This window comes from Castor canadensis, chromosome 6 (genome assembly GCF_047511655.1).
Source record: "Castor canadensis chromosome 6, mCasCan1.hap1v2, whole genome shotgun sequence".
Taxonomy (NCBI): Eukaryota; Metazoa; Chordata; class Mammalia; order Rodentia; family Castoridae; genus Castor; species Castor canadensis.
In genome coordinates, this window is record NC_133391.1 from 83,650,843 (window position 1) to 83,672,287 (window position 21,445).

The 21,445-nt window shown below is 36.0% G+C and overlaps 1 long non-coding RNA gene across 1 annotated transcript in view; it reads left to right on the plus strand.

Moving 5' to 3' along the window:
* The window catches only part of LOC141423898 (uncharacterized), a 50,410-nt gene extending 29,172 nt beyond the window's left edge, over nt 1-21,238 (plus strand). The window contains exons 3-4 of the long non-coding RNA XR_012448661.1: nt 14,776-14,963; nt 21,106-21,238. This is a non-coding gene — a long non-coding RNA (uncharacterized lncRNA). The remainder of the gene's footprint in view (nt 1-14,775; nt 14,964-21,105) is intronic.
* Nucleotides 21,239-21,445: the final 207 nt, after the last annotated feature.

Sequence of the window (21,445 nt, forward strand, 5' to 3'; positions counted from 1 at the left end):
AATTGAAGAAGCAACAGAGGAAATTTTTTAAAAATTCTAGAAGTAAATGAGAATGAAAATGTAACTTATCTGAACCTTTGGGATATAGAAAAGTCAGTGCTAAGAGAAAAGTTATAGCCATGAGTGACTGCCCTTAAAAAAATCAGGAATTTCAAATTAATGACCCAATGTTGCCTCTCAAGTTCTTAGAAAAACAAGAAAAGTCAAATCTAAAAGCAGTAGATGGAAAGTAATAATAAGAATCAGGGAGGAAATTATTGGAGACTGAAAGAACAATTCAAAGACTTGTTTCATTAAAACAAAATGTTGGTTCTTTGAAAAGATAAATAAGATTGACAAACCTTTAGCCAAACTGACCCAAAGTAAGAAGGAGAGGACCCAAATTAATAGAAGTAGAGATGAGAAAGGGGCTACTACAACAAATATCAAAGAAATACAGTCGATCATTAAGGAATACTTTGAAAACCTGAGTCCTAATAGATAGGACAATCCAGAAGAAATGGATAAATGTCTAAATGTATATGACCTATGAAAATTGTGCCAGGAAGATATAAGCCATATATGCAGACGTACAACAAGCAACAAAATTGAAACACTAATAAAGAGTAAATCAAGAAGATTACAAAAGTTGGAAAGATATCCCATGCTCATGGATTGGTAGAATCAACATAGTAAAAATGGCTATACTTCCAAAAGTCATCTACATGTTTAATGCAATTCCCATCAAAATTCCAATGACATTCATCACAGAGATTGAAAAATCTACCCTAATGGTCATTTGGAAATACAAGAGACCTTGAATAGCCAAGGCAATACTCAGCAAAAAGAGCAGGGCTGAAGGTATCACAATACCTGACTTTAAACTATATTACAAGGCAATAGCCATAAAAACAGCATGGTACTGGCACAAAAACAGATATGAAGACCAGTGGAACAGATAGAGGACCTGGATATGAATCCACACAGCTATGCCTACCTTATCTTTGACAAAGGCGGCAAAAGCATACAATGGAGAAAAGACAATCTCTTCAACAAATGTTGCTGGGAAAAGTGGTTATCTGCCTGCAGAAAACCGAAAATAGATCCATGTTTATCACCCTGTACTAGTATCAACTCAAAGTGGATCAGGAACCTTAATATCAGTCTCCAAACTCTGATGTTAGTACAGAAAAGAGCAGGGAATACTCTGGAAGCAATAGGTATAGGCAAGGACTTTCTCAATAGAACCCCAGCAGTGAACAAGTGGATCTATATAAAATTAAAAAACTTCTGCACAACAAAAGAAATGGTTTCTAAACTGTGACCACCCACAGAGTGGGAGAAAATATTTGCTAGCTATACATCAAAGGACTTATAACAAGAATATGCAGGGAGCTCAAAAAACTAAATTCCCCCAAAATCAATGAACCAATAAAGAAATGGGCAAGTGAACTAAACAGAACTTTTTCAAAAGAAGAAATTCAAATGGCCAAAAAACACATGAAAAAATGCTCACCATCTCTAGCCATAAAGGAAATGCAAATCAAAACCACACTAAGATTCCACCTCATTGCTGTTAGAATAGCTATCATCAAAAACACCACCAGCAACAAATGTTCCCACTGCTGGTGGGAATGCAAGCTAGTACAATCAGTCTGGAAAACAATATTGAGGCTTCTTAAAAAACTAAACATAGTTCTGCCATATAATCCAGCAATCCCACTCCTGGGGATATACCCAAAGGAATGCGACTCAGGTTACTCCAGAGGCACCAGCACGCAGATGTTTATGGCAGCGCCATTCATGATAGGCAAGTTATGGAAACAGCCAAGATGCCCCACTACTGATGAATGGATTAAGAAAATGTGGTATTTATACACAATGGAATTTTACTCAGCCATGAAGAAGAATGAAATCTTATCATTTGCAAGTAAATGGATGGAACTTGAGAACATCATCCTGAGTGAAGTTAGCCAGGCTCAAAAATGGTATGTTCTCCCTCATATGCGGACTTTAGATCTAAAAAAATTACAGTAATATTATTTGACATGGGTTACATGCCAAGGGGAGAACACATACAGGAGGAATAAGGAAAGGTAGGAAACATAAAAGTTGAAAGTGTTTGATGTCCCCACTGCAGAAGAGCTAATACAGTAACCTTAAAATGACACAGGTCAATATGGGAAGGTAACCGGGAAGTAGTGAAGAGGTCTGGTAGAGGTGAATCAATTGGGGTTGTAATACACATGTGCATGGAGGCAATGCTAGGAATCGCTCTGTATAGCTATCCATATCTCAACTAGCAAAAATGCTTTGTCTTTGTTATTATTGCTCATATCTACTCTTAACAAAATTGGAAAAAGGGCTGAACGGTTTCTGCCTGGAAGCAAGGGGGTGGGGGGGAGAGTGAGGGAGAAGAGGGGAGAAATGGCCCAAACAATGTATGCACATATGAATAAATGAATAAAGAAAAGAAAGAGTGAATAAAAAAAGAAAAGCCCAGGACCCAATGGATTCACTGCTGAATTCTACCAGACTTTTAAAGGAATAACCAACAGTGTTCCTCAAACTACTCCATAAAGTAGAAAGGAAAGGATTACCAACTTATTCTATGAAGCCAGCATTAGTCTGATAACAAAACTATATAATGACAAGGAAAAAAACACTATATAACACCAACTGCCTGATGAATATAGATGCAAAAATTCTCAATAGAACTGTTGTAAACCAAATTCAACAATGTATTGAAAAGATCATACACCACGATCAAGTAGGCTTCATTCCAGGGATGAAATGATGGTGCAACATATAAAAATCAATTAACATAATATAGCACATAAACTGAATGAAGGACAAAAATCTCATGATCATCACAATAGACAAAGAAAATACATTTGACATAATTTGATATCCTGTCATGATACTAGCTCTGAAGAGAAAAGGAATAGATGCAACTTACCTCATAATAGTAAAGGCTTTATTTAAAAAAAAAACCCATATAACCAACATCATACTAAATGGAGAAAAGTTAAAATCATTTTCCCTAATGTCAGAAACAAGACAAGGGTGTTTACTCTCCCCATTCTTAGTGAATGTAGTGCTGGAACCCTTAACCAGAGTGATAAAGCAAAAGGAAAAAAAAAAGGAATACGAATAGGAAAGGAAAAAGTCAAATCATCTGTATTTGCAGATGATATAATCCTATACTTAAGGATCCTAAAGACTCCATCAGAAAGTTCTCAGAACTAATAAACATTTTGCACAAAGTAGCAGGATATAAAATCAACAGTTAAAAATCAATAGCTTTTTTATATACCAATAATCAATGGGCTAAGAAAGAAATCAGGAAAACAATCCCATTCACGACAACTTCAGAAGATTTAAATGCATAAAGACCTAACTAAGAAGGTGAAAGACCTCTTCAACAAAAATTATAAAATACTAAAGAAAGAAATTGAAGAAGACAGTAAAAGATGGGAAGATATCCAATATGCATGGACCGGCAGAACTAATATTGTGAAAATGGACATAGGATCAAAAGCAGTCTATAGCTTCAATGCAATCCCCTCAAAATTCCAATGTGCTTTCTTCACAGAAATAGAAAAATCAGTCCTAAAATTCATTCGGAAATAAAAAAGACCCTAAAATAGCCAAGGCAATCCTGAGAAGAAAAAGAGGAATGGTAGAGGTATCACAATACCTGACTTCAAATTATACAACACAGCCAATTACAAAAACATTATAGTAATGGCACAAAACAGACAATGTCAGTGAAATAAAATAGAAGATTCTGAAATAAACCCACACAGATATAGTCATCTGATATTTGACAAAGGCACTAAAAACATATCTTGTAGAAAAGACATTCTCTTCAACAAATAATGCTGGGATGACTGGATATTTCCATATTGAAGGCTGAAACTAGACCCCTACTTTTCACCCTGTACAAAAATTAATTCCAAATGGATCAAAGATCTTAATGTAAGACCAGAAACTTTGGAACCATTAGAGAAAAATAGGGAAAACCCTTGAACATATAGACATAAGCAATGCTTTGCTAAACACAACCCTAGTGCTCAGAAAATAAGGATGAGAATTGAAAATGAAATTGCATCAAATTATAAAGCTTTGCACAGCAAACAATTACCAACCAGAATCAAAAAAATCCTACAAAATGGCAGAAAATCTTTGCTAGGTATTCATCAAATATAGCATTAATATGCAAAATATGTAAAAATCCAAAAATTAAACACCAAAAGAATAAACAATCCAATTAATAAATGGACAATTGAATTGAACAGTTTTCAAAAGTAATGTCTAATCAATACATAAATCTTGAACATCCTTAGAAGTTAAAGAAATTCAAATCAAAACAACAGTGAGCTTCCATCTCACTCCAGTCAGAATGAGTATCATCAAGAAAGCAACCAACAATAAATGTTGGTGAGGATGTGCAGAAAAAAAGGACCCTTATACACTGTTTATGGGAATGTAAATTAATGGAGCCACTACAGAAATCAGTATGAATATTCCTTAAAAAACCAAAATTAAACTAACTCCTTTACCTATATCTAATAGAATGCAATCAACATATAGTTCAGATACCTGCACACCCATATTTTTATCAGCACTGTTCACAATAGCCAAGCTATGGAATCAGTCTAGGTGTTTATCAATCAATAAAGAGATGAAGAAAATGTGGTATATAGCTACAATGGAGTATTATTCAGCCATAAAGAAGAATGAAATAATGTCAATTGAAGAAAAATGGATGTAACTATCATGTTAAGCAAAATAAGCCCTACTAAGAAAGACAAAAATTGTATATTCATTCTCATATGTGGAATCTAGTCCTTAAAAAAGAATGACAGGTTCTATTTCTGGGATGGGTAATAATAGGAGGGGGAAGGGTGAAACAAAAGGGTATAAGGGGCTGAAATTGTTCAAAGTACTTCACATACATGTATGAAAATAAACCAATGAAATCTGTTGAACTTGTTTTAAGGAGGGAGATTGGGTAATGAGAGGGAGAGGGAATTTAATTTGGGCACATTAATGCATGTGTGAAAATACCACAATGAAACTTCTTTGTACAACTAATATGCTAGTAAAAATGGAAAAAAGAAAGTCATTAACATATTTGAGTTAAACATGTTGATTTTTACCTCTAAACTTACAACCACAGAATTTGAAATACATTCCATCCCTCACTTCTATTATTCTGCATACATGTAATTGCTCTGATAAAAAATAAATCATTATAGAAAACACAGAAAACATTCAAGAAAAATAAAAGATACATGTGCTTTCTTTATTCAGAAATTACCACTATTGGTGCTTAGAATTACACCTGCCACATGTTTAGCATATTGCATATGTACCACACACACTGTTAGACTGAATTTTACATATAAAAACATATCATGCATGAGACTGAGAAGCTGAGACCATAGATTTCCCAAATCTCTTATTGCAATCACACTTCAGTACCCAGGCTCTTTGTAGAACCTCAATTCCAGTGGGTTTATCCGTATCTGACAGGCAAAAAGGGTATATGTCAACCCCTCTGGTTTAGGATTACACTAACAATTCTTATTTTTCACTTTCTCCTACACTAAATATGAACCTTTTAATGTGCATTTTATTTGTGTATATTAATTGTACAAAAGAGTTACACCATGGTGTTTCACACACACATATGTTGTACATTGATCAGATTAACCACCTCAATTGCTCCCTCTTTTCCCAATTCCTTCCTCCCTATTCTTCAACAGATTTCACTGAGTTGCCTTGTTCCACCTTCATACATAGACACAATGTATTTCAGCATTGTGGTCCAATCCAATATTCTCTTTCTCTCCTCTCCCTCCCCCTTGCTCCCTGCCAGACAGTCCTTCGATTTACAGTCATGTTTGTGTGTGTGTGTGTTCCATATATATTTTAGGTCTAGTTTTCACATATGAGAGAAAACATGTGGCCTTTGTCCTTCTGAGTCTGGCTTACTTCACTTCATAATGATCTCCAGTTACATCTATTTTCCTTCAAATGACAATCCCATTTGCAATGCCATTTATCAATCCTTGATCTTATTTGCTGGACTATTAGAGTTCTATTCAGGAAGTTGTTGTCTATGTCTATATCTTCCCATGTTTTCTTAATATGAAGTCAAGTTGGTCATGGTGTATGATCTTTTAATGTGTTGTTGCATTATGTTTTCAAGTATTTTATTGAGATTTTTTGCATCTATGTTCATCAGGGAAATTGGTCTATTCATCAGGGAAACTTTCTCTTTTTTGTTGCATTTTTACCCAGTTTGGGTAATAAGGTAATCCTAGCTTTGTAGAATGACTTTGGTAATGTTCTTTTACCATGTATATTTTTGGAATAGTTTGAGTAGCATTGGTGTTACTTCTTCTTTAAAGATCTGGGAGAATTCAATGGTGATTTCTGTCTGGTCCTGGACTTTTTCTTTTTTGGAATTTTTTTTATTACTGTTGTAACTTCCTTACTTATATTTATCTGTTTAAGTTGTGTATATCTTCTTCATTCAGTTTTGGTGGGTCATACATGTTAAGGAATTTATACATTGTTTCTTGGTTTATCAGTTTGTTGGAAAATAAATTTTCAAAATATTTCCTAATGATTTTCTGAATTTCATTGGTATCTATAATAATTTCCCCCTTTTCATCTCTGATTTTATTCATTTGGGTCTTCTTTCTATTGGTTAGTTTGGCTAAAGCTTTGTCATTTTCATTTATCTTTTCAAAGAACCAGTTCTTTGTTTCATTAATTGATTGTATTGTTCTTTTTTCTCCCTTTCATTATTTTTATCCCTCTCCTGGATTTGAGATTTGCTAGTTTCTTATTTTCTAATAGCTTAAGATACATCATTAGGTCCTTTATTTGAGACCTCTGATTTTATGACATAAGCACTCATGGCTATAAACTTTTCTCTCAGCACTGCCTTTGTTTGTCTCATGGATCTGGTAGTTTGTATTTTCATTTTCATTTGAATCTAGAATTTTTAAATTTCTTCAGTGACCCACTGAACATTCAAAAGTGTTTTATTCAATCTTTGTGTGTTTGATTAATTTTTATAGTTTTCCTTGCTATTTATGATTTTGTTTCATTATGGTCTGTTTTGTATCTGTTGAAATTTGATTTATGGCCTAGAATGTGATCTGTTTTAGAAAATGTTCCATGTGCTGCTGGGGAGAATGTGTAATCTTCTGCTGTATTATGGAAATAGTCCACAGATGTCTGTTAAGTCTATTTCATCAATGATGTTGACTTCTAAGATATCTTGCTCATTTTTTTCTGGATGTTCTGTCTATTGATGAGAATGGGGTTTTACCTGATACTATTGCATCAGACACTATCTGTCATTTTATGTTCAATAGTATTTATTTTATTAACCAAGGTCACCAAAATTTGGTGCACATATATATTTAGAATAATTATATCTCCTTGTAGGATTGTTTTCTTTATTAATGTGTAGCAACCTTATTTTTTCTTCTCACTACTTTTTGTTTAACATTTTCTTTGTATGATATGAGTATTGCTACCCCTGCTTGCTTCTTCCTCCAATTTTCTCTTTAGGACATAGTTTTTCCTGAGTTATCTGTCTTTTCTCATTCACAGAGTCCAAATTATGGATGCATGTGATCCACCATCTTGCCCAACTTTTCAATATGTGCTTCTAAGAAAGAGAATATAGACTGGTAATAATTCCAAGAGTAGAGTAAAGAAATTCCATTTAGATGTCAGAATTATTATCTATTTCTTTGCTCATAACAAAAAATCCTCCTTCTAGAAGAATGGCCAGTGGCTAAATAGTGTCATTCCATATAAAGAGTCCCTTCTACAGGAAGAGAATAATCTTGCAAGTCCTTCCTCACTTTCAAGAGTCCTCAAGACATTACATTTTTTTTGTAGAGTCACTCTTTTATTTTATTTTATTTTATTATTCATATGTGCATACAAGGCTTGGGTCATTTCTCCCCCCTGCCCCCACTCCCTCCCTTACCACCCACTCCGCCCCCTCCCTCTTCCCCCCACCCCCTCAATACCCAGCAGAAACTATTTTGCCCTTATTTCTAATTTTGTTGTACAGAGAGTATAAGCAATAATAGGAAGGAACAAGGGTTTTTGCTGGTTGAGATAAGGATAGCTATACAGGGCATTGACTCACATTAATTTCCTGTGCATGTGTGTTACCTTCTAGGTTAATTCTTTTGATCTAACCTTTGCTCTAGTTCCTGGTCCCCTTTTCCTATTGGCCTCAGTTGCTTTTAAGGTATCTGCTTTAGTTTCTCTGCATTAAGGGCAACAAATGCTAGCTAATTTTTTAGGTGTCTTACCTATCTTCACTCCTCCCTTGTGTGCTAAAGCTTTTATCATGTGTTCAAAGTCCAATCCCATTGTTGTGTTTGCCCTTGATCTAATGTCCACAATATGAGGGAGAACATACGATTTTTGGTCTTTTGGGCCAGGCTAACCTCACTCGGAATGATGTTCTCCAATTCCATCCATTTACCAGAGAATGATAACATTTCGTTCTTCATGGCTGCATAAAATTCCATTGTGTATAGATACCACATTTTCTTAATCCATTCGTCAGTGGTGGGGCATCTTGGTTGTTTCCATAACTTGGCTATTGTGAATATTGCTGCAATAAAAATGGGTGTGTAGGTGCCTCTGGAGTAACCTGTGTCACAGCCTTTTGGGTATATTCCCAAGAGTGGTATTGCTGGATCAAATGGTAGATCAATGTCTAGCTTTTTAAGTAGCCTCCAAATTTTTTTCCCGAGTGGTTGTACTAGTTTACATTCCCACCAACAGTGTAAGAGGGTTCCTTTTTCCCTGCATCCTCACAAGCACCTGTTGGTGGTGGTGTTGCTGATGATGGCTATTCTAACAGGGGTGAGGTGGAATCTTAGTGTGGTTTTAATTTGCATTTCCTTTATTGCTAGAGATGGTGAGCATTTTTTCATGTGTTTTTTGGCCATTTGAATTTCTTCTTTTGAGAAAGTTCTGTTTAGTTTATTTGCCCATTTCTGTATTGGTTCATTAGTTTTGGGAGAATTTAGTTTTTTAAGTTCCCTATATATTCTGGTTATCAGTCCTTTGTCTGATGTATAGCTGGCAAATATTTTCTCCCACTCTGTGGGTGTTCTCTTTAGTTTAGAGACCATTTCTTTTGATGAACAGAAGCTTTTTAGCTTCATGAGGTCCCATTTATCTATGCTATCTCTTAGTTGCTGTGCTGCTGGGGTTTCGTTGAGAAAGTTCTTACCTATACCTACTAACTCCAGAGTATTTCCTACTCTTTCCTGTATCAACTTTAGAGTTTGTGGTCTGATATTAAGATCCTTGATCCATTTTGAGTTAATATTGCTATAGGGTGATATACATGGATCTAGTTTCAGTTTTTTGCAGACTGCTAACCAGTTTTCCCAGCAGTTTTTGTTGAAGAGGCTATTTCTCCATCGTATAGTTTTAGCTCCTTTGTCAAAGATAAGTTGGTTATAGTTGTCTGGCTTTACATCTGGGTCCTCTATTCTGTTCCACTGGTCTTCATGTCTGTTTTTGTGCCAGTACCATGCTGTTTTTATTGTTATTGCTTTGAAATATAGTTTGAAGTCAGGTATTGTGATACCTCCTGCATTGTTCTTTTGACTGAGTATTGCCTTGGCTATTTGTGGCCTCTTGTGTTTCCATATAAATTTAACAGTAGATTTTTCAATCTCTTTCATGAATGTGATTGGAATTTTGATGGGAATTGCATGAAACATGTAGATTACTTTTGGGAGAATCAACATTTTTACTATGTTGATTCTACCAATCCATGAGCATGGGAGATCTCTCCACTTTCTGTAGTCTTCCTCAATCTCTTTCTTCAGAAGTGTATAGTTTTCCTTGTAGAGGTCTTTCACATCTTTTGTTAGGTTTACACCTAGGTATTTGATTTTTTTTGAGGCTATTGTAAATGGAATTGTTTTCATACATTCTTTTTCAGTTTGCTCATTGTTAGTGTATAGAAATGCTAATGATTTTTCTATGTTGATTTTATATCCTGCTATCTTGCTATAGCTATTGATGATGTCTAGAGGCTTCTGAGTAGAATTTTTTGGGTCTTTAAAATATACTATTATGTCAACTGCAAATAGGGATACTTTGACAGTTTCTTTACCTATTTTATTCCTTTAATTCCTTCTTCTTGCCTAATTGCTCTGGCTAGGAATTCCAGTACTATGTTGAATAGGAGTGGAGATAGTGGGCATCCTTGTCTGGTTCCTGATTTTAGAGGGAATGGTTTCAGTTTTTTCTGTTAAGTATAATGCTGGCTGTAGGTTTGTCATATATAGCTTTTATAATGTTGAGGAACTTTCCTTCTGTTCCTAGTTTTCTTAGAGCTTTTATCATGAAATGATGTTGGATCTTATCAAAGGCTTTTTCTGCATCTATTGAGATGATCCAGTGGTTTTTGTCTTTGCTTCTGTTAATGTGCGTTATTACATTTATTGATTTTCATATGTTGAACCACCCCTGCATCCCTGGGATGAAGCCTACTTGGTCGTGGTGAATAATCTTTTTGATGTGTTGTTGAATTCGGTTTGCCATTATTTTGTTGAGGACTTTTGCATCAATGTTCATTAAGGAGATTGGCCTATAGTTCTCCTTTTTGGAGGTGTCTTTGCCTGGTTTTGGGATAAGTGTAATACTGGCTTCATAAAATGTGTTAGGCAGTTTTCCATCCCTTTCTATTTCATGGAACAGTTTAAGGTGGGTTGGTATCAGTTTTTCTTTAAAGGTCTGATAGAATTCAGCAGAGAATCCATCAGGTCCTGGACTTTTCTTTTTGGGGAGATTCTTGATTGCTGCTTCAATTTCATTTTGTGTTATAGGTCTATTCAGGTGATTAATTTCCTCTTGGTTCTGTTTTAGATAGTCATATGTATCTAGAAATCTGTCCATTTCTTTAAAACTTTCAAATTTATTTGAATATAGGTTCTAAAGTAGTCTCTGATGATTTCCTGGACTTCCATGGTGTTTGTTGTTATCTCCTCTTTTGCATTCCTGATTCTACTTATTTGGGTTTTTTCTCTCCTCATTTTAGTCAGGTTTGCCAGGGGTCTATCGATCTTGTTTATTTTTTCAAAGAACCAACTTTTTGTTTCATTAATTCTTTGTATCGTTTTTTTGGTTTCTACTTCATTGATTTCAGCTCTTATTTTTATTGTTTCTCTCCTTCTATTTGTTTTGGGATTTTCTTCTTATTATTTTTCTAGGAGTTTGAGATGCATCATTGGGTCATTGATTTGGGATCTTTCAGTCTTTTTAATATATGCACTCATGGCTATAAACTTTCCTCTCAGGACTGCCTTAGCTGTGTCCCATAGGTTCCGATAGGTTGTGTTTTAATTTTCATTGACTTCCAGGAACTTTTTAATTTCCTCATTTATTGCATCGATGATCCATTCTTCATTAAGTAATGAGTTATTTAGTTTCCAGCTGTTTGCATGTTTTTTGTCTTTACTTTTGTTGTTGAGTTCTACTCTTACTGTATTGTGATCAGATAGTATGCATGGTATTATTTCTATTTTCTTATATTTGCTGAGACTTGCTTTGTGCCCTAGGATATGATCTATTTTGGAGAAGGTTCCATGGGCTGCTGAGAAGAATGTATATTGTGTAGAAGTTGGGCGAAATGTTCTGTAGACATCTACTAGGTCCATTTGATCTATTGCATATTTTAGATCTTGGATTTCTTTATTGATTTTTTGTTTGGATGACCTATCTATTGATGATAATGGGGTGTTAAAGTCTCCCACAACCACTGTGTTGGCATTTATATATGCTTTTAGGTCTTTCAGGGTATGTTCGATGAAATTGGGTTGTTGACATTGGGTGCATACAGGTTGATGATTATTATTTCCTTTTGGTCTATTTCCCCTTTTATTAGTATGGAATGTCCTTCTTTATCTTGTTTCATCAATGTAGGTTTGAAGTCTACTTTGTCAGAGATAAGTATTGCTACTCCTGCCTGTTTTTGGGGGCCATTGGCTTGGTAAATCTTCTTCCAGCCTTTCATCCTAAGCCTATGCTTATTTCTGTTGGTGAGATGGGTCTCCTGTAAGCAACAAATTGTTGGATCTTTCTTTTTAATCTATTTTGTCAAGCAGTGCTTTTTGGTGGGTGAATTAAGTCCGTTAACATTAAGCGTTAGTAATGATAGGTATGTGGTGATTCCTGTCATTTAGTTGTCTTAGTTGTTTGAAGGTTTCATTGTGTGTACCTAAGTTGAGGTTAATCTCTACTGTCCTGCTTTTTCTTTTCCTGTGGTTTGGTGCTGCCTGTCTTTTCATGGTTAAGTTGGGTTTCACTTTCTGTGTGCAGAATCCCTTGCAGAATCTTTTGTAGTGGTGGCTTTGTGGTCACATATTGTTTTAGTTTCTGCTTATCGTGGAAGACTTTTATTGCTCCATCTATTTTGAATGATAGTTTTGCTGGGTAGAGTATCCTGGGGTTGAAGTTATTTTCATTCAGTGCCCAGAATATCTCACCCCACGCTCTTCTTGATTTTAATGTTTCTGTTGAGAAGTCTGCTGTGATTTTGATGGGTTTACCTTTGTATGTTACTTGTTTTTTCTCTCTTACAGCCTTCAATATTCTTTCCTTAGTTTCTGAACTTGTTGTTTTAATGATGATATGTTGTGGAGTAGTTCTATTTTGATCTGTTTGGTGTCCTGGAGGCCTCTTGCATCTGTATGGGACTATCTCTCTCTAGATTTGGGAAATTTTCCATTATTATTTTGTTGAATAGATTACGCATTCCCTACACTTGCACCTCTTCTCCTTCTTCAATGCCCATGATTCTCAAGTTTGGTCTTTTGATGGAGTCAGTGAGTTCTTGCATTTTCTTTTCACAGGTCTTGAGTTGTTTAATTAATAGTTCTTCAGTTTTTCCTTTAATTACCATTTCATCTTCAAGTTCTGAGATTCTGTCTTCTGTTTGTTCTATTCTGCTGGATTGACCTTACATTTTGTTTTGCAGTTCTATTTCGTTCTTTTTTCTGAGGTTTTCCATATCTTGGCTGTTTTCTTCTTTAATGTTGTCTATTTTTGTCATGAGTTCATTTATCCATTTATTCATCGTGTTCTCTGTTTCACTCTGGTGTTTATACAGTGCTTCTATGGTTTCCTTTATTTCTTCTTTTGCTTTTTCAACTTCTCTATTTTTGTTGTCTTGGAATTTCTTGAGTGTCTCCTGTACATTTGGTTGACCCTATCCAGTATCATCTCTATAAAATTCTCATTGAGTACTTGTAGTATGTCTTCTTTTAAATTATTCTTGTGGGCTTCATTGGGTCCTTTGGTATAGTTTATCTTCATTTTCTTGGAGTCTGGATCTGAGTTTCTGTTCTCTTCATTCCCCTCTGTTTCCTGTACTAATCTTTTGCTGTGGGGAAACTGGTTTCCCTGTTTTTTCTGTCTTCCCATCATTGTCTTTGGTGTTGTTACTGTTGCTGTACTGTGTGCAATTAAGTATTTTCTAGCTTGTAATAATAACAATGGTAATATTTAAAATGGAAGGGTGAGCTGAGATGGAAAGCAAGAAGTTAAAGAAAAGGGGAAAACAAATACACAGACAAGAGGGAGAAAGCAGACCAAGGTTTCAGACAAGAAAGTTTCAAAGGTATAAACAGGGAGCGTTAGTGTACTAACTGACAGTAAGCTGAACAGACATTAGAGGGACAGTGATAGGATTGAAAATCAAAAATAAAAAAAATTAAGATAGAAATAAAGATAAAAAATAAGTAAAAGAAAGAAATATCTATATATTAAAAGTGAATTAAAATAAAATGGAAAATAGAAAATTAAAAAAAGAAAACCCTCCAAGTTCAAATGCAATGAAGTTTCGTCTTAATAATTTGGGTGTCCATCTCAGTCTCCAATCCTGGAGATGGTGCCCAGATGTTGTTCTGTAGTTGTCTCATCAAAGGGGATGCATAAAGTAGAACAAAACTACACACACACACACACACACAAAACAAAAAAAAAAAACCCAGCAAGTGTCCCAAGTTCAAATGCAATACAGTTTCAGTAAGTTTTTCTGCTTGCAGGTTTAATTTGGTTGTTCTCTCATCAAAGGTAGGGAGAAAAAGAAAAAAAAAAGAGTCTGGAGACAGTTCTGAGAATAGTATCTGCAGCTGTTGCTTGCCTGCCCATTGCTGGAGGCGTTGTTTATGCAGATCTCTGGGGTGAGCTTAGCACTCACCTGGCCCTGCAGGCTTTGTTTGTTCAGAGTTCTCCTGTGCGGGAGCCTCTGCTACAGGCTTTCCCCTTTTCAAGCACTCGGAAAGGTGACACTGCACCAGCGTTGTCAGGCCTGTGTGTTTATTTACAGTTCATGTGGGAGGTGGGTCTTCCCCCCTGTCCTGTGAAGTTTTCCTCCCACTGCCACTTTCACAAGCTTTCCCGCTCCTGATTACTGGGCTGTGCTGCTGCTCCTGCCAGCCCCCATGTTTGTTTACAGTTCACCTAGGAAGTGGGTCTTCCCTCCTCTCCTGTGGAGTTTTCCTCCCTCCACCACTATCACCAGCTTTCCCGCTCCTGGTTGCTGGGCACGTGCCCCGTCCCCACTCCTGCCAGAGGCTCTCTGGCCCGCCCAGCTCTGGCTTGTTTATTTACAGTCCCTTCCCCCAATCTTCAGCGCTCAGGGTGCCCCACCCTCTTTCCAGCGTGTCTTTATTGCTCTTATTGCTTATTACTCAGTTTCTCTATTTTCCCCAGGTGAAGGCCAGTCTGTCTAGGGGACTATGCTGCTCTGGCCCAGGCTTGTCTGTGGGAGTACCGCGGTACCGCGAAGCTCACCTGGTCCATGTCTTCCCAAGCCGTCTGGGCGCCGGCGACTGGTGGCCCGGGGGCCCTCCTTGTTTCTCCGTTTAACGTGAAGTGGAGATTCTCTGAGCCGGCTGGAGGTGTGGAGGGGTCAAAGTTCTCTTCTCAGTGATTATGCCTGCAAAGTGTGTCTCCGGAGTCTCTCCAAGATTTCACTATAGGAGGCTCGTTTTCTGCTTCCTCTCTCTAGCCACCATATTGGAATCCCCCAAGACATTACATTTTTAATGAGAATTCTTTCAACTAATTAAATCTTGGGAAATAATCTTTCCCTGATTATTGACTATTCCATTATTTGGATGTGCCATAGTACTACTGTGTTGGAATATTAATTGTTACCAATTTTTAAACTTTATATGTCAGATTATATTAAATGTCCATGGAGCTTACTCTTTAAAAATGCTATTCTCATTACTTCAAAAGCCTTTTTTAAAAAAAAGAGAAAGAGAGAATTAAGGCATACAATAAAATCAGTCACAAAAGAAGACAGTAAAAGAAGTAATGACCAAAGAAAGCAGTCGGAACATAATTTACAAATTGAAAATAGTAAGTCCTTACCTATCAATAAATAGTTATTGAATTAAATTATCCAATTAAAGAATACAGGGTGGCTGCATGGATAAATAAATGATACAATGATATCATGCCTGCAAGAGACTCAATTTATCTTTTTTTTCGTTTCTTTTATTCATATGTGCATACAATGTTTGGGTCATTACTCCCCCCTTCCCCCCACATGCTCCCTTTCCCCCCAGCCCCCTCCCACTCCACCACCCCCTTGCTTCCAAGCAGAAAATGTTTTGCCCTTATCTCTAATTTTGTTGAAGAGAGAGTATAAACATTAATAAGGAGGACCAAGGACTTTTGTTGAGGTAAGGATACAGGGAGATTCCTAGTATTGCTACAATGTCCATATGTGTTAGATTCTAAATTGATTCCTCTTGATCTAACCTTTTCTCTAGTTCCTAGTCCCCTTCTCCTATTGGCCTCTGTTGCTTTAAAATTTCTGCATTAGTTCCTTTGCATTAGGGACATCAAATGCTATCTTGTTTTTTTTGGGTTACCTACCTATCCTCATACCTCCCTTGTGTGCTCTCACCTCATCATGTGATCAAAGTCCAATCCCCTTGTTGTGTTTGCCCTTGATCTAAAGTCTGCATATGAGGGAGAACATATGATTTTTGGTCTTCTGGGCCTGGCTAACCTCGCTCAGGATGATGTTCTCCAATTCCATCCATTTACTTGTGATTGATAAGATTTCATTCTTCTTCATGGCTGCATAAAATTCCATAGTGTATAAATACCACATTTTCTTAATCCATTCATCAGTAGTGGGGCATCTTGACTGTTTCCATAACTTGGCTATTGTGAATAGTGCTGCAATAAACATGAGTGTACAAGTACCGCTAGAGTAACCTGTGTCACATTTTTTGGGTATATCCCCAAGAGTGGTATTTCTGTATCACAGGGCAGTTCTATGTTTAGATTGTTAAGAAGCCTCCAAATTTTTTTCCAGAGTGGTTGTAGTAGTTTGCATTCCCACCAGCAGTGTATAAGAGTTCCTTTTTCCCCACATCCTTGCCAACACCTGTTGTTAGCAGTGTTTCTAATAATGGCTACTCTAACAGGGGTGAGGTGGAATCTTAGTGTAGTTTTGATTTGCATTTCCTTTATGGCTAGAAATGGTGATCATTTTTTCATGTGTTTTTGGCCATTTGAATTTCTTCTTTTGAGAAAGTTCTGTTTAGCTCACTTGCCCATTTCTTTATTGGTTCATTAATTTTGGGAGAGTTTTGTTTTTTGAGTTCCCTGTATATTCTGGTTATCAGTCCTTTGTCTGATGTGTAGCTGGCAAATATTTTCTCCCACTCTGTGGGTGGTCTCTTCAGTTCAGAGACCATTTCTTTGTTCATCCTTTATCTTAGTTGCTGAGCTGCTGGGGTTCCATTGAGGAAGTCCTTGCCTATACCTATTAATTCCAAAGTATTTCCTACTCTTTCCTGTACCAACTTTAGAGTTTGGGGTCTGATATTAAGGTCCTTGATCCATTTTGAGTTAATACTAGTACAGGGTGATGAGCATGGATCTAGTTTCAGTTTTTTACTGACTGCTAACCAGTTTTCCCAATGGTTTTTTTTGAAGAGGCTGTCTTTTCTCCAACATATATTTTTAGAGACTTTGTCAAAAATAAGTAAGCTATAGTTGTGTGGATTCTATCTGGGTCCTCTATTCTGTTCCACTGATCTTCACATCTGTTTATGTGCCAGTACCAAGCTGTTTTTATTGCTATTGCTTTGAAATATACCTTGAAGTCGGGTATTGTAATACCTCCAGCATTGTTCTTTTTGCTGAGTATTGCCTTGGCAATATTGCCTTGGTCTCTTGTGTTTCCAAATGAATTTTAGAGTAGATTTTTTCAATCTCTTTGATGAATGTCATTGGAATTTTGATGGGAATTGCATTAAACATGTAGATTGCTTTTGGTAGTATATCCATTTTTACTATGTTGATTCTACCAATCCATGAACATGGGAGATCTCTCCACCTTCTATAGTCTTCCTCAATCTCTTTCTTCAGGGGTTTATAGTTTTCCTTCTAGAGGTCATTCACATCCTTTGTTAAGTTTACTCCCAAATATTTGATTTTTTTGAAGCTATTGTAAATGGAATTGTTTTCATATATTGTTTCTCATTTTGTTCATTATTAGTGTATAGAAAAGCTAATGATTTTTCTATGTTGGTTTTATATCCTGCTAACTTGCTATAGCTGTTGATGGTGTCTAGGAGTTTTGAGGTAGAGTTTTTTGAGTCTTTAAGGTATAGGATCATATCATCTGCAAATAGGGATATTTTGACAGTTTCTTTACCTATTTGTATTCCTTTTATTCCTTCTTCTTGCCTTATTGCTCTGGGGAGGAATTCCAGTACTATGTTGAATAAGAGTGAGGTATTGGGCATCCTTGTCTCGTTCCTGATTTTAGAGGGAATGGTTTCAGTTTTTCCCCATTAAGTATAATGTTGGCTATAGTTTTGACATATATAGTTTTTATAATGTTGAGGTACTTTCCTTCTATTCCTAGTTTTCTTAGAGCTTTTATCATGAAATGGTGTTGGATCTTATCAAAGGTTTTTTCTGCATCTATTGAGATAATCAAGAGGTTTTTGTCTTTGCTTCTGTTAATGTACTGTATTACATTTATTGGTTTGCTTATGTTGAACCACCCCTGAATTCCTGGGATGAAGCCAACTTCATCATGGTGAATGATCTTTTTGATGTGTTGTTGAATTTGGCTTGCCATTATTTTATTATTTTTGCATCAATGTTCATTAAGGAGATTGGCCTATAGTTCTACATTTTGGAGGTGTCTTGGCCTGGTTTGGGGATAAGTATAATACTGGCTCCATAAAATGTATTAGGCAGTTTTCCTTCCCTTTCTATTTCATGGAACAGTTTAAGGAGGGTTGGTATTAGTTCTTCTTTAAAGGTCTGATAGAATTCAGCAGAGAATCCATCTGGTCCTGGACTTTTCTTTTTTGGGAGACTCTTGATTGCTGCTTCAATTTCATTTTGTGTTATAGATCTATTCAGGTGATTACTGTCCTCTTGGTTTAGTTTTGGATGATCATAAGTATCTAGAAAGCTACCCATTTCTTCAAGATTTTCATATTTATTATAATATAGGTTCTCAAAGTAGTCTCTGATGATTTCCTCGACTTCCATGGTGTTTGTTGTTATCTCCCCCTTTGCATTCCTGATTTTACTGATTTGAGTTTTTTCTCTCATTTTAGTAAGGTTTGCTAGGGGTCTGTCGATCTTGTTTATTTTTTCAAAGAACCAACTTTTTGTTTCATTAATTCTTGTATGGTTTTTTTTTTGTTGTTGTTTCTATTTCATTGATTTCAGCCCTTATTTTTATTATTTCTCTCCTTCTGTTTGTTTTGGGATTTGCTTGTTCTTGTTTTTCTAGGAGTTTAAGATGTAACATTAGGTCATTGTTTCGAGATCTTTTGTCTTTTTAATATATGCATTCATGGGTATAAACTTTCCTCTGAAGACTGCCTTTGCTGTGTCCCATAGGTTCCGGTAGGTTGTGTTTTCATTTTCATTAACTCAATTTATCCTTAAAGACACATACAAGCTAAAAGTGAAGGGCTGGACAAAGGTATTCTATGTAAATGGTAACCAAACAAGAGCAAGGGTATCAGTAGTTATATCAGAAAAAAATACACTTTTGGTCAAAATCTAACACAAGAAACAAAGAAGGTAACTATGTAATGATAAAGGAATAGTTTACCTTTACCAAAAGATTACAAGAAATCTTTATCCAACATTTGAACATCTAAATATATAAAATAAATATTAACAGGACTGAAGCGGAAATAGATATTATATAATAATAGTAAATAATATTAAGGAACCTCATGTTCAACAATAGGTTGATCATATGGTTAGAAAAGCAATAAGGAAATAGTGAACTTGATATAGATTAAATGGATTCAACAGGCATAGGAGAATACTCCTTCTAACAAAGTAGAGCACACATTCTTTTCAAGTGCACATACAGCAGTCTTCAGGATAGATAATATTTTAGACTACAAAACCAGTCTTAAAAATTTAAGAAGATTGAAATTATAGCAAGTATCTTTCGGACCACATTGGTATAAAACTAGAAATCAATAAGAGGAATAATTTTGGAAAATTCACAAATATATGAAGTTAAACAACATGCTCCTGAGCAACCAATGTATCAAAGAGGAAATATAAAGGGAAATATAAAAATTATCTTCAGTCAAATAGAAATAAGTATACAACATGACAAAACTTATGGCATGCAGCAAAAACAGAACTAAGGGAAAAGTTTGTAGTAATAAATGTCTACATTAATTAAAAAAGAAAGATCTTTAAAGCATAATTCACAATTCAAGAAACTAGAAAAAAAGAACAGATTGAGCCCAAAGTCTGCAGAAGAGAGGGAATAATAAAATTAGAATAGTTGACCACATCAAACTAAGAAGTTTCTGCATAACAAAGGAAAGCATAAAATTAAAAGGGATATGAATGGGAGAAGATTTTTGCAAACCATTTATCTAATAAGTGTTCAATATCCAATATATAAAAGGAACTCACACAACTTAATCCACCCCCAAGAAAAGGAATAGAAAAGAAAGAGACTGATTTTGAAGTGGACAAAATCAGATATGAAAAAGTCTGATGTTTTATTACAGAGAAGACTGATTATAGTCAACAATATTATATCATATAATTAAAATTAGCTAGAAGAGAGGATCTTAGATGTCTTCATCACAAATAAATGATAAATGTTTGATATGAATAACCCAAATATCCTGAATTGATCAATACATTATGTATTAACATACAATAAGATCACACTGCATAATCATAAAGAAGTATAATTATTTCCTGTCAATAAAATGAAGAAAAGGAAGGAAAAAGTGAAGTAAGGAAAGAAAGAAGAAGGGAGGGAGAAGGGAAAAGAGGAGGATCGAAGGGAGGAAAGAAGGGGGAGAAAGAGGGAGGAGGAGAGGGAGTGAAGAAGAGAACCTGAACAAACATTTACCAGAAGAAGACATACAAATGGCCAACAAGTATACAAAAAGGTGCTCAACCTCACTAATTATCAGGGAGATTCAAATCCTAATCACAATGACATATTATCTCACATTAGGATGGCTGTTATCAAAAGGACAAAAGGTGACATGTATTGGCAAGGATGTAGGGAAGAGGGAGCTTTTATAAACCATTTGTAGAAATGTAAGTTGGCACACACATTATGGAAAAAAGTATGGAGTATTCTCAAAACATTAAAAAATTTAAAACTACCATGCTATCCAATAATCCCAAATCTAGGTTTATACCTAAAGGAAATGAAATCAATATCTCAAAAAGATACTTGTGGGAGATCCAAGATGTTGGTCAGGGTAGAGAATCAGAAATCCTAAGCTCCATGATTCCAAAAACCACCTTAAGAAGGCTGAGATACACTTGGGTAATTCTGATTGCTTCTAGCCAAAATAATAACCGCTGTCACATTAGGTGTGCATAAAATTCAAAGACCAACCTTTAAATCAGCCCTTAATTGCATCTAACAGCCGTGAAAATCCCGCCTGGCACAGCCAGCAAGGTGTGTCAGACCTCTGGCCCTGGGAAAAAAGCCCCCAACCGCTTCTCTCTTTTTTTTTTTTTCCTTCTCCCAACAAGTAGAAGACAGAGCATCAGTCAGAATCAAACTCTGCAACATCCTGGACCCCTAGCCCATGGAAAACCTCCCTACTCCATGCCACACTGAGAAAAGCAATGTCATTTCTCCAAAGCTGCTTGTGTGAATCTGCAGAAAGAACAGGTGAGCATCACGCACCATGCATGACTCCCCTACCTACCCCCGGGAAACGTTATCCAGCACAGCCCCTGTGCAGACTATACCCACCCCAACACAACTGAAAAGCATAAACTGTGAACTGTAACCTAGCACTGACAGAGGAGGTGGGGGTGGAATGCTGAACCTGCCCCAGAGAATGGGGGTGTGGCAAGGAGCTGAACTCTC